Genomic DNA, 15,118 nt, shown 5'->3' with positions numbered 1-15,118 from the left:
AAGTGAGTGGGCGCTTTCCTCTTTCTCGTAGAACGGCGCATGTCGATTGAGTATGAAAAAGAAATATAAATATAAATAAAGTGAACATAATAACAATATTCGTGTTCATTCAGCCAGCGTCTCTTTCTTAAGTTTAAAACTTCACGCACCATCCTCCATCTCTAAATTAACAACAATATATTTTAATATAACAATATGACATTTAAATTGATATTATTTATTGAGCCAGTCCAGCAACAGCTTATATAAATTAATTATTTGAGACGTATCTAAATGACAAATACGGACTGTAAATCAACACAAACTAAAACCTTTGGGTATAATAAAGCTTGCCATTGCTTAAACATAATTAACACTTGGGTTATAAAAATTAATACATTTTATCATGAAAACACAATACTGATCTGCCAAATGTAAGCAATAAAGTTCGAGAACACGAAACCTTCGCCAGTCAGAAACACTAAAAATTCTGAATTAACACTGCTATTACAGGAACAACAATCCAAGAAACCGTGGTCAGGCCCGTATCTACCTGTACGGAAAACACACATCTCCATACACATTGTCCATCAAGAGGAAAGTAAGCAATTCCTTGATGGAAATAAGTCGTAAGACATTTACTGGTTATCCTGAGTATTATATATGTCAGAGTGGAACACTAGTCACAAAAGTATGTCTGTAATATAAAACTATGTTTTAAATATGTATAATTAAGTGATATATATTTTAACTGTATGACTTGTATATTTGCATGTAAATCTATCTATCTAAATGTTTTACACCAATAAACATTGAAGGGTGGTACGGGTTCAATAATGCAATAGTTGGTAGAACTAATTCATGCTGTAAACCGTAACTACATTTGCAATATTAAGCGTGAATAACTAATAATGTAGTTTTACAGCTCCCAGCCGCACCGGATACAATACAGAAAATAAACATGGGGGTATGCCCCCAGATCCCCTATAAACTTGGGCACACAACCGCAGACATCTAGCTATGCCTCTGTCAGGCACTTAGCGATAGCCGAAACAACCCCACACCAAAGACTGGAATAGTGCATCGCGACCCCGGCAAAGCCCAGACGTGGCTTGCAAGCAACTAGCGCCACTAGGCCCCCGCCTGCCACTCTTCACATGTTGTTATTTAAAAAAAAAAAAAAAAAAAAAAAAAAAAAAAAAAAAAAATAATAAATAAATAATATATATATATATATATTATATTATATATATATATAATAAATATTATATATATATACATAATATATATATATTATATATATACACTTGTGATTTACTGTTAATACATTAACATTGCTGTACATCGACAAATCCTTGATCTTGATTTGGAAGCCTTCTGCATCCAATGGACTTTTCTACTGTTACAGCGGTCAGGGATTAAATAAGCAGGGGCCCAGTAGCTCACGGCCCTTACATCGTTGGAGAAAATGCCCATCTACCTATGTTAAAAATTATTTTTGACAGTCTGGGCCCCTAAATAAAAATAGCTAGTTTATATCCCTGCCGGTTATGATTATAAATAAAGTATATGCGGTTATAAATAATATGTACGACCCACTACGTCCTGCCAGGCGTTAGACCTAAGCAAAACTTGAAGATAGCTTGGCTTTTTAATTAAAATAAAACAAAAAGACTTTTTCCTGTGGAAAAATACCGTATAAATTATCGTCTTATTCACCGTCCCGATAAATCCAACAAAATCACCCATTTAGCCTCTTAATCTACTGCAATCCATTTAACATCCTAGTTTACAATTTCAATATGATATTTAAGCTGTCAATTGATAAAATTTAACACATTTTATTAGAAACATCTCTACCAAAATTGTACAACCTTTCAGTTAGATGGTTGGTTCCAAGAGGGCGAACGTAACTTTTAGCAATCGTGATTAAACCTTTACATAGGCTACGCAACACTAATAAAACGGGTATAGTCCCCAAACAACCAGCCTCATTCTTTAGTGAATGGCACCCAATATTGTAGACAGATTTTATAAAGCCATTTTTTTATTCTAAAAAAAATAACTCTTGTAAAGAAGTTGTTACAGTGACCTTTATGATATGAGCCGCGCCACGAGAAAACCAACATAGTGGCTTTGCGACCAGCATGGATCCAGACCAGCCTGCGAACCCGCGCAGTCTGGTCAGGATCCATGCTGTTTGCTTTCAATCCTATTGCAATTAGAGAACTTGTTAGCAAACAGCATGGACACACATACACGCGCACACACACAAAGCCAACACATGAGGACAAAACGAACAAACAAAGGAACACAGTGGGGCACCGCCTTGGAACGGTCAGTGGTAAAAACACCACTGGGGAGCTTAAACCGGTTTATGGTGCGCACCCAACCTCTCTCTTACCCCCTTCATGTTCCAAAGACACGGGACAGTGTAAATAAAAGTAATCCCCTCCAGGTGATTCTCTAACACACGTAACGGAAACAAAAAGGCATGGTATGTAAAACACAAAAAATGCTCGTGTATAAATGTATAAAAAGCAAACCTTTAGAACCAAAAACGTATGTACTCAATGCCTTTTCAGAAGACAGAGCAACAAGAGAAACACCCTTAAGGGCCCGACGAAACAGGCCAGAAGACAGATATCAAAAGAGTTCAGTCCTGGTAGGATTTAAAAACTGCTTATCATAGAGTCCTCCCCCTCTTCCGTCAGACACAATCAAAGAGGGAAGCGTAGAGTCCAACTGTAAACGGGTTGAACACTAAACATGCGGTATGTCTCAAAACAGTTGGGTCGTAACCTCTTTTAATAAAACGTGTAATTATTTTACCAAATACATTTGGAAAATTACCACGACCAAAGATCTTACGAAGTTTGTAAACCACATCCCCATAAAAAACGGGTTTAGAAATACCTTCTCGCAGAAGTGTCTTAAAATTACTATTAAATCTTAAAACTAAATCAGAATTACGATAGTAAAATTTAGCAAAATATTTACGCAATTTGTAATAACGGTAGCCTTGCTGAAGAAGTTTACTTGTAATATATTGATTACGTTCATTGAAATGCTTGACATGACTGCACGCTCTGGCAAACCGAATTGAGAAATATATAACCCATAAGATGTAGCCTGAGGTACAAAGTTTACGAACGTGAACCTAGATTTACGTTCGAAAAACTTGGTTTCTCGAACAAAACTATGATTTTTGGTCACTAACCTATGTTCACGAGCGTGAACCTATGTTTACGGTATGTAATATATTGATTACATTCATTGAAATGCTTGACATGACTACACGCTCTGGCAAACAGAATTAATTGAGAAATATATACCCCATAAGATGTAGCCTGAACCATAGTTTACGAACGTGAACCTAGATTTACGTTCGAAAAACTTGGTTTCTCGAACAAAACTATGATTTTTGGTCATTATCCTATGTTCACGAGCGTGAACCTATGTTTACGGTCGTAAACCCATTTTCACGGTCGTAAACGTAAGTTCTCGATCGTTAACATATGTTCACGTTCGTGAACTATGGTTTACACTCGTGAACCCTGGTTTACTCCCCTAAACATAGGTTCACGCTCGTGAACTTAGAATAACGGCCGAAATTCCAAGTTCAATTGAAAAACCTAGTTGATACCTGGGCTCACGGGCGTGTTTTCGCTCGAAAATATGGGTAAGTATTAGAAAAACCTGGTTTTACGTTTGAAATCCCTAGTTTATCTATTGTTAATCGTTGTTTTTCAACCGTGAACCTGGGTTCACGTTATTATTGGACAATTGGCGTGCCATAACCGTTTATATATGTTTCTAAACAAGCGATAATAAACATTGAGGGACATAATATCAGATAAAATATAAAGGTAACAAAAACATCATCTATATTTCGATATGCAATCCAACCACACACACACACACACTCACATCATGTATGAATGTATGAACACTGATCAGATGGGGCGATTTTCTTGTCGGTATGAGGGAAATTTTGAGCTCGAACTCCGCTATAAACCGGACTGTTAACGATTATTGTCTAGTCATTTTCCTTCCCTAAAAATTGACGTACCCATAATAATGTTCTCCTTTTTTGAAGAGTATTCAATTCCTTCCATGAGAATACTTACGTAAACTAATTTTTTCAGGAGGGTGTAGGTTCAAGCCCCACTAGGACCAAACTTTGTTCATTATATTTCTTTTTTTTCAAGTAAGATAAACTTTTTTTTAAGACTTATTATCATTGATCTGCTGTACAAAAGCGTAGGTTGGTAGTTTTTTCTTCTGCCCTATGGTTCTTTATGAATGCAAAGAGCAAGGGCATAATTTTTAAGAGATGGAGCTTAATTTCTGTCCGATTGAATCCTTTTACTCGAGGCTCCCCAGAAAAATTGTTATCGACAACTCTATTTTGTATTTTATAATTGTTACGCAGTACTTTAAGGTTTCAGTTAGAAAAATATTTGATAAAATGAATTCTCTGCGATCGTTTTGCGCAATGGCTATCACTTTGAAATTTGTCTCTGTTTCAGGTGGAGGAAAGAAAGACATAATTTATACAAAATTAACAAATAAAAAAACGAACAAACAACAACACACGGTAAAAGTCGTTCAAAGATAAATCACAGTACGAAAATATGTTAACTTCAGGACTGTATCAAGTTAATGCAATTGTTAAACATTACCAATACGTAGAGATAGACCCTAAAATTTTCAATGATAGTAATACATTAAATAAAGTCTAAAAATTGATTTCCAAGTCCTTGAAATAAACAAAAATGATTTCACAAATGTGAAGTTTATGATAGTTTTGTTAATTTCAATAACAGAAGTTTTAATTTTTAATTTAAAGTAGTGATCCACAAAGAATGACAACTCTTGCCTTGGGCTAGTACTTATAAGCAGAGATATCTATTAATTACTTCCCTTGCAATTAAACAATTGAGTGGAAAATGAAAACTGTTTTAGACACAATATCATACTTTTTTGCACAACAAAATCATTTAGGATTTATTCATTTGTGTTTTATTTACCCCTCAAAACATGGTTCCTATGATTCTGTCAACTTACACAACTTTTACCAGCCAATAATAAAATGAAGTACCAGTAAGTAAATTTTGTAATACAGAACACCTGGTAGGATTAGTAAAGGTGCAATTATATTGATCTCTATTTCCTATGCCTACAATACGGGTCCACTATCTTAATATAACCTGAAATAAGTTGAAAACGTGTGTTTAAACTTACATCTACGCCCCCTCCTTTAAGCAAATTGGTGACAAAGCACTTTTTACACTTTATCTTTCAGTATTCGTCAGATTATATAAAATGAATTTAGTATAAAATAGTCTAAACAAGGTATAATGTTGTCATTTGTTTCTTCTCACGTTACTTGGGCAATTCCACGCAGCGATTACGTCCCATAGTACCTATAGCAAATGATCTAAAAGAATAGATTCTTAAAAACTAACCCCTAAATATAAGACCTGACATAACTCATATCACTTTAAGTTCATTTTAATAGATATTTCATATTTCTTATTTTCCATGTTATGTCAGGTCGTCGAATAATGCGCAGTATAACTCATATCGACGATTGTTTCTCGGAACCAGCGTTAGTTTAATTAGCTACTTACAGACCGGGGTCATAATCTATGACGAAGCGGTCAACAGTGTTGAGTTACGAAAAAGTTCCATTCATACGGACATTTCATTCATAGAGGCGAATTAATTTACCATCATTATGTAATATTTTCTAATGTTATCTTTCAAGTATTTACCGTTAGAAAAATAAAACATTATTATAACATCGTTGAGCAAATAGATCTTTGAAACAGGTAAGTTTAACAATCTTTATACAACTCTATGGCAAAACTGATAAAAGTGGCGGACTATTTGAATTGCGCATACAATTATATCTTGTGTTGTCAGTCTCAGCACCTGTTGAACTTTATGGAAACTCGATATATAGTTATAATAGTCTGGCGAATATCGCTTGATCGCTTTTTAATAACTAAGTCAATACATTTGTCTTCGGTCTTCAACAAGCAGAAGCCATTACTAACTGTATTATGAAATGTCGAGGAAATATCACGCACATTGGGCAATACGTAAAAGGACGTACAATCTGAATGCACCACCCTTCAACAAAAATGTCTGTAAAACAATAAAGAAATAAAGAAGCTTGTCTCTTCTGCATACTGTTTTTCTAACGAATAGTGTCTTCCACTTGACAGATCCAGTAAACAGTTGCGTTAAAGCTCCCGTCTTTTCTGTCCCTTACAAACAGTCAAAAATCTTATCTGCCATCCTTCATTAAACCTAAAATATTAGCTAACTTTCTCCAGATGTCTGAGAGATCTGATCTACGACAATGTTAGTATCATGTACTATTTTAATGCCGATAATAATACAGAAGTCTTTCTGAATTTGTGACATACTTCTGTGATTATGGGTCAGTAATACACTGACTGAAGCCATACCTGACAGTTCTGTTTCACGTAAATGATTCGTGTTATCTAGAAGGAGCTAAGCTTTCACAATTAATATGAAATTAGTTCATAACAAAGTCTAAATGTCTTGTTTGTTTCAACTGATCCTCTTTTGAAAAATACAAATGTTATCAACAACAACATAAACCCAAACAAACAACATAAACAACAACAAAAACCCCAAACAACCACAATGTAAAAATTTCCATTCGCAAAAGTAATTAAGATCATTACGTGCTTAACCCAGATTATACAGACACATCCTGTACTTTGAAAGAAAAATTAAATCTATTAAAAATAACGATAGTGGAGTTAAGATAAATTACATCATGAACTCAAATTGGATGAGATGATGAGAAGTCATTTATTTCGGTAATGTGTCAGTTCTTAAGAACATTTTGTAAATTGATGGTAAAAAAAACACATTAGTACTTAAGAATGTCAAATGTACTTTTAGTAAATAGTTTAAAAGGCGAAGTAATCTGCCCGAGACCGTCACCAGCTAAATATATTTTGGTACTCTTTCATAAAATAATGTTATTTGTATGTCTGTTTCTTCAAGCTATATAGACACAACTGTAATAGCTTTATGTTTCAGCATTCTAAATGCATTTTGTATGAAACTTCAAACTTTGCTTTAAAGATTAGAAGAATCATGGTTCATTATAAACGTTATCATCATTTTGATTTATTACCACGAGCCGTCATCATCATATTCATGAATAATCATCATTATCCTAATCATCAGTCAACAGAATTGCCGTCAGTACTTCATCATCATCATTGTCCATTATCATTTCATCTAGTCACCAATCCTCCTCCTCCTCCTTATCATCATCATTTTCATTAGGAATCATCATTATGCACATTCATCATCAGTCATCATGATAAACATTCATCATCATCACTCATTCCATAATAATTTATTTCATCATTCTTATCAAAACACATTATCCATTTATTATCACCTTACTCATCGTCATTCATTTAATTTTATCAATCAATATAATCATCAACAATTATTATCATAACCATTCAATGATATAATAAAACAATTGTTGACTAGTTGCCCATAAAATATGTTCTGATATTCAGTGACAGAAACTCGTATTGACCTCGTTTGTTGTTTGGAAACTTCATTTGCTAGATAAATATAACATGTCTGGTGTACACTAAAGTCTTATGAAAGATATTTTTAAGCTAGATGCTGTCAATACGTTAGTGACAACTATTAAAAGAAACTATAAAAGGTGACATTACCATAAATACACAGCATGTTGCAAACCGAAACAGTATGAAAACTGAATGCATCTAGAGGTTTTAACGCTTCGTGTCTCATCAGTTAGTTGAAGATAATTGACACAGCACTGCCTTTCCATTTGCAACTTTTAAGATCTTATTAGCCATAAGACGAAACACTAGTAATTTGCAGCAATTACTCGACAGACTTACAGACCCTGCATCTATTTATCAGATAATATGAAGACAGTATTAAATGTAATGATACGTCTGGTGTAGAATTACAGGATTTAAGTGCAGCGGACGTGTGATGGACAAACTAAATTATAGACGACGAAAACAACTTTTATGAAAGGGAGACATAGCAAATACCGCAGTTGATGTAAAAAGCAGAATTGTTATACCCTCGGTCAAAACTGTCCTCGATTCGAAAAATAAGCGTTTTATTACATTACATAAGAAATATTTCTTGTTTCTTCAAGTTTGACTTTTGCACAACAAACTTGAACTATAGATCGGTCAACAGCATTAACTATGGACCGGTGATTGATATAAGAATTTCAATATTCATTGCTTTTTCATTAATCTCTACCTCGATATGTATTTTTCTGAAAGTATTTCCACCTTATGTTATCTACTGTTGCCTATGAATATAAAAAGAGCACTCCCTCATTTTGAAAGAGTAGTAAACTGATATTGACATGTACAGAAGCTATCGTATACATACAGTACAAGCAATCATAGAGGTATCTAATACAATACAAAAATGTTGCACCTTCTTTGTCGATGACCTTCAGAATAAATGAGCAGTTATAAACGTTAAAGTTTCTGTTGCAAAAATAGCATTAAAATATTTCCCAATCATTAGGAAGACAATGTTACGTGGAAGTGGCATGTAAAAGAGATTATAAGAGATATAGCATTAACAGCTTTACGCTTCTTGAAATCAGTTTTGGCGTCACTACGGCTAGTCGAAATAGCCAAATGATGGTTTGATGTTAAAATATTTAATTTAAATGGAAATTCATTCACACCAAAACTCGTTATGTTAGTTTCTGTGGTATCGTTCTTTGCATTTTCATTCAAAATTATAAAAGTATGCAAATTTGAGACAACAGTACTGTAGTATTAGAATAAATAGACAACAATTCACAATGTTCTTATAATAAGATAGCTATAATTTAGTTTGAATGCTGTAAATAATTGAGCCATGCCATGGGAAGACCAACATAGTGGCTTTGCGACCAGCATGGATCCAGACCAGCCTGCGCATTCGCGCTGTCTGGTCAGGCTCAATGCTGTTCGCTTTTAAAGCCTATTGGAATTGGAGAAACTGTTAGCGAACAGCATGGATCCTGACCAGACTGCGCGGATGCGCAGGCTGGTCTGGATCCATGCTGGTCGCAAACCCACTATGTTGGTTTTCCCATGGCACGGCTCAATTGGTTTTTCGATTGATATTTCCTCTAAACATACACACCGTCTCAATTTTAGTACGTACTTTAAAATAGGAAAACGATGCATCTGCCTCTTAGAGACTTCTGTTGTTGCACAACTGTTTCATTTGAACGGCACAGCGGTTCATGACGTTATACTATAACTATGAAGCCTATATTAGGCAAACATAATTCCTATAAATTAAGAATGCATTGACAATAGAAAATACCGTTTTCAGGTGCAGAATTAGTTTGGAACACAGATTGCCAAATTACTCATAATTACATTTAAGTAGCAATAGTTTATATACTAAAGAATATGGGCATATGATATATTCACATATGATATACACCTGCTTAAATTGTCTTTATTAGAAAGTGTAAAATTGAAAATGTTTATGAATAGAAATAACGTTACTTACCCTTATAAAAATTGCGCGTTAATTGAAGTTAACCTAGTTTACGTAACAAAGTATGTCATAAAGCTACATATGTGGTATTCAAATTGATAACTAAATTAAAAAACAAAATTTGGAAATATCCTAAGTTGCCTAGAAAACCTAAATAAAACGAAATAAGGGAAAATTAGTGTGGCAGATCTGAAAATGCAGCTACCTTATTTTACATAAAACAAAACCGATGGTAATCAACTGAAACGATATAGAATCTTCATTCTGCATTAATTAGTTCTTTTGTTTGCACACGTTAATACACATGACAGATAATTCACACTAAGCTGTGACAAAACAAATACAAATACAAATACAAATACAAAATCTTTTATTGCGTTAAACACACCAATGTTTATAGCAATTGACAACTAACATTTACAAATATACATTACAAGACAAAATCCAATATGTAGAAGCAAGAAAATGATTTTTCCAGGAGCAATATATTATAACATCCCTATTAGTGGTAATATCATATATATATTTATATATTAACCAGCAGACTACTATGGTTCGATTCTCTGGATATTTGCATAATAAACATATTTTGCAACATTTATAACTGTTTTTCTATTTTTACAATTTAGCAAAGATTCAAACTTGTTGAGTGTTGGCCAGCTACAATAATAACGTGGCAAGAACTTTCTCCGAAGAGTTGTATGTTTCGGACAGACTAATAAAAAATGGAACTCTGATTCGACCCTATTCATATTGCAAGATTTACACAATCTCTGTTCCCTTGGAATGTTATTATATCTGCCTGTTTCAATGAACAATTTGTGGGATGACACCCTATATCGTGTTAGGGCTACTTGTAATTTTCTATCTGGTATAACATCCAAATACTTTTCTTGGCAAAACTCAAACTTGAACAATGCATACGATTCTAGGCGTGGGGAGTTATTAATGTTGAAATACCAAGATTGGCAGTATGTATCAAAAATTCTTTGTTTAATTTTCAAAAAGGTAAGTTTATCCATTGCGTGGTTGTTCCAAACAAAACCAAACCCATTTTGTTCTAAGATTTGTTTGACGTACGAAGCCCAATTTTTGTTATTGTAACTTATATTGTTATCGGCGTCGATCATAAGAACACTGTATACTTTGTGTAAGTTTGATGAGGTATCCTCCTTTAATATCTTTTGCCAATACCTAAGGACAATGATTTTACGAAAAATATGCATAGGCAGTCTACCGAGTTCCCCATATAATGCCGCAACGTTTGTCGACTTTCTAACACCTAGCAGACGACGCATAAATTTCAGATGCACCATTTCAACGTCAGTCGCAGGATGCACTCCCCATATTTCAGCGCCGAAATTGAGTATAGATCCTACTAAGGTGTCAAATAAAGCAACTTTTCTAGAAATTGGAAGTTCAATTTGTTCCATAATAGAGAAAAGATTGTACAATGAAATTGATGCGTGTTGCGCTATCAGTTTTTGCGTCCTCGACCAGTTACCGTTTTTGAACAGTGTAACCCCCAAATATTTAAAGGATTGAACGGTTTTTAATTTGTTGCCATATATGTACACGTCACAGGGACTCGATCTTCCATTCTCGAATACCATTGCCTTGGTTTTCTTAACATTGATACGCATACCCCAAGTATTACAATAGGTCTCAAAGTCGTGTAGCATAGATTGGAGAGTTTCTACTGAGGTCGCAAACAGTACCATGTCGTCTGCGTACATTATAAGAAATAATTTGACATCGTCTATTGTGATTATGTTATTCAAGTTCGAATTGATATTTTCAAGAATGTCGTTCACGAAGAACATGAATAATAACGGGGAACTCGGATCACCCTGTTTTAATCCGATGTCTGAACTGAAGAAATTAGACAAAGTTTTATAACGGACACATGACTTGACGGTACTGTACATTGACCTCAGCGCTTTGACAAAGCGCCCGCTGACGTTTTCCCTTAAAAGCTTTTGCCAAAGGTGTTGTCTATCGATACGGTCAAAGCACTGCTCGTAATCAAGGAATACACAGTAAAGTTTCTGTTTGGAATTAAGTGTCTTTGTAATAATTGCTTGTAAGATAAATAAACAGTCTGTTATAGACTTTCCTTTCTGAAAACCGTACTGGCAGTCTGTTAATTTATCATACTTATCCGCCCATTTTGTAAGTCTGTTCAATAAAAGTTGCGAGTAAATTTTTGCCAAAATGTTAATAAGAGTGATACCCCTATAATTTTGTGCAAGATTTGGATCCCCCTTTTTATATACAGGGGTAATTATACCCTCGCCCCATGAAGTTGGATATTCACAATTCATGAAAAGTCTGTTGTATAGTACCATAAGAAATGGTGATAAGATATCAAAAGTAGCTTTAAATATTTCAGCAGGTAGATTATCGATCCCGGGACTTTTATTATTATTCTGGGAAAAGACAGCTGTTCGGAGTTCCGAAAGTGAAATCTCTGCATCAAGTTCTTGATTTAACAGGTTCGAATCATTCCCTATTTGATCGTCCGCGTTATTTGGTACATCTGCCCCAAATAAACCCTGAAAATGTGTAAATAAATCATCAAGTGTTAAAGAATCCGGAGTTTTTGTAGATTTCTTGTAAGTCCGTTTAATGTTTTGCCAGAATTTTCTAGGCTGTGTAGAAGCCAAGTTATTTATACGTTTACCCTCTCGTAGCTTAAAGTCACGTCGCGCCTTCTTCTTCACTTTATTATACTTCGACCTAGCGCCTACGAAAAGTAATCGATTTTCTTCCGATTTGAATTTATTATAATTATTCCGATGCAATTTGAATTCTTTCTTTGCGTCGTAGCATGCTTTGTCAAACCAAGCCTTATTTGTTGGTGTACTACGTGTATTGCTGAATGAATGGGTTTTCCCAAAGACAACTTGCGCAGAAGTGTGAATAAAGTCGGTAAAGTCGCGCACCACGTGGTCAACAGGCTCGCGGTTCACGTCTCCTATTAGCCGATTGAGCGTCTCATTATTATTCATGAGCACGTCACAAAACGCGGGAATTTTCTGACTGTCCCATACTATCTTGCTTGTGGGTGGGTCAGCATTTTGCTGCAGCGTGTGGAGATCTTCAGAATTTCTGTTTCCGCTAAGTTTAAGCATAAATGAAATACAAGCATGATCGGAGAACTCGGTAAATTCATTTACCGTGAATTCATAAACATGGCAAAAATCTGAATGTTTCAAAAGCATGTAATCCACGACACTGACCCCCCTATCTCCCGCATAGGTGAACTCGCCCACATTTTCATCTAACCCCAACCGTGCATTGGCTAATAGATAATTTGTACATTGACAAAATTCAAGCAGACGACGTCCCATGTGATCTGTAACTAAGTCTCTACTAATACGTGGGCGGACTGTGCTATTGTCAATAAACAAAGTATTTTGATCAAGATATTTGTCAAATTCTATGTAATCTAAATTGCCACTGCCTGTACGGCTATTAAAATCGCCTGTAGCAATAACTTTACCTAAAGCTTCATACTTTAAAACATCTGACTCGAGTGCATCGTAATAATCAAAATCGTTACATTGCATGAATTTGGAAGCAATATATAAGTGACATAAGTATACATCATTATTGAAAGTAAACAAGTCTTTAGACAATTTAAGCCAGAAAATACCTGTATCATTTTTGTCCACAACAGTTATAAAATTATTCCATCTTTTTTTATAGTATAAAGTTATTCCACCACTAAATCTACCTCTAGATCCAATTTTAAATTTATTACCATAAATATGTTCACAATTATATCCCTGAATATCAAGATTTATAGTTTCCTTTGGAGATATCCATGTTTCACAAAGAAAAATAAGGTCAAATTTAGAGATGTATTCAACAAAGTCACTGTCACCAATTTTACGTTTGAGTCCGTTCACATTCCAGAATCCAATGTTAAGCTCCCGTTGACGCCCCTAAGACGTAGACGCTGGAGGGACGTATTCGACGCCATCAATGAAAAGTTTCTTGCCTATGAACTTGGCTGTCTTACCATCTTTCCGGGCATCCTTCATGGGTGCGTAGAGGGGTTTCCTGGCATCACGATACTCCTTCGGTAGCTGCTGCCCGATCCCGAGATCCTTAGCTTTCAAGTCCTCAAATTTATCAACAGCGGTGAGTCTAACTTTCTCACGATCCGTGAAATCTTTAAATTTGACGAGAATCGGTCGAATCGATTTAGATTTTTTCTTTCCAATTCTGTGAGCATCTTTAATTTGGGAACAATCAAGCTCAGTGTCTGTGATCGACAATTCTTCAACAATGACAGATTTAACTAAATCAATACAGTTTTCGCCGTCAACTTCAGTTTTCCCATAAAATAGGAGGTTATTTTTCATGTCTCTGTATTTAATATCAAGTAGTTCATCCTGAAGTTGCTGATTTTTCTCTTGAATAGATTTTATTGAGGAATTAACTACATTGGTTCCAATTTTCAGAGTTTTAATCTCCTCTTTGGTTGATTTTAGCTCCTTTTTATGACTTTCAATCTCTTTCGTCGAAAACTCACAGAACTTCTCAGTTTCAATGACACGTGAATCGACCTTTTTCAAATTACCTTCAAGATCTGCAAGTCTCACACTGATTGTTTTCACTGTAGATTCAATACTATCCATTACTTTTAGTCTCTCCTTGATAGTTTTCATTTCACTAAGTAATTCCATAGCCCAATCCGGAGGTTGAGGATTTGATTGCTGGGGCTGAGGCTGTCCGAACGGGGCCCCCGGGGTCGGGGACGTAGACATCATGAACGGCATACCGAAACCAGGTGTAACGTTTTATTGAGAAGTCATGCTCGGATTTATAGGTGGGTACACGAAATAAAATCCCTCAGACAAAACAAAAAATATGCATTTTGATGTTGATGAAATTTCCATTCTAATGATATCTTTTGAAAACAAACTCAGCCTGAAACTACTCTTTTTTGTGTTTTCTAGACACGATGAGGCCGAAGCTGCCAGCGTAGTTTCGCTATGGCTTTAAAAAGTACGAAATTAATACATGTTGTTGTTTTATTCGAAATTTGCATGGAAGCACTTTAAAAATGCGACGTCTTCAAATTTGTGATTTCCATTTTGTTATAAACACTTCTAAGGATGTCAGTCACACGAAGAAATGATTTCTGACAAGCCTTGGTAACGGATTTCTCAGCAAACTATCACGGATTTTAACGACTGGCAATTCACAGAGTAGATATGTTTATTCCATACTCAGTATTTTGGTAAAGCCTCAGATTAATGACTGTCATGGAGCAGATTATGTACACAACGAAATAAAATTAATACATTAATGCTTTTTGCCTCTTAAATGCCAATTATCTATTTTATTTTGTTGGGTTTAACGTCACACCGACACAATTATGGGTCATATGGCGACTTTCCAGCTTTGATGGTGGAGGAAGACCACAGGTGCCCCTCCGTGCATTATTTCATCACGAGCGGGTACCTGGGTAGAACCACCGACCTTCGGTAAGCCAGCTGGATGGCTTCCTCACATGAAAAATTCAACGCCCGGAGTGAGGCTCGAACCA

Source organism: Mercenaria mercenaria, chromosome 1 (genome assembly GCF_021730395.1).
Source record: "Mercenaria mercenaria strain notata chromosome 1, MADL_Memer_1, whole genome shotgun sequence".
NCBI classification, from domain to species: Eukaryota; Metazoa; Mollusca; class Bivalvia; order Venerida; family Veneridae; genus Mercenaria; species Mercenaria mercenaria.
The sequence above is the reverse complement of the archived record's forward strand: the minus strand, read 5'-3'. Positions refer to the sequence as shown.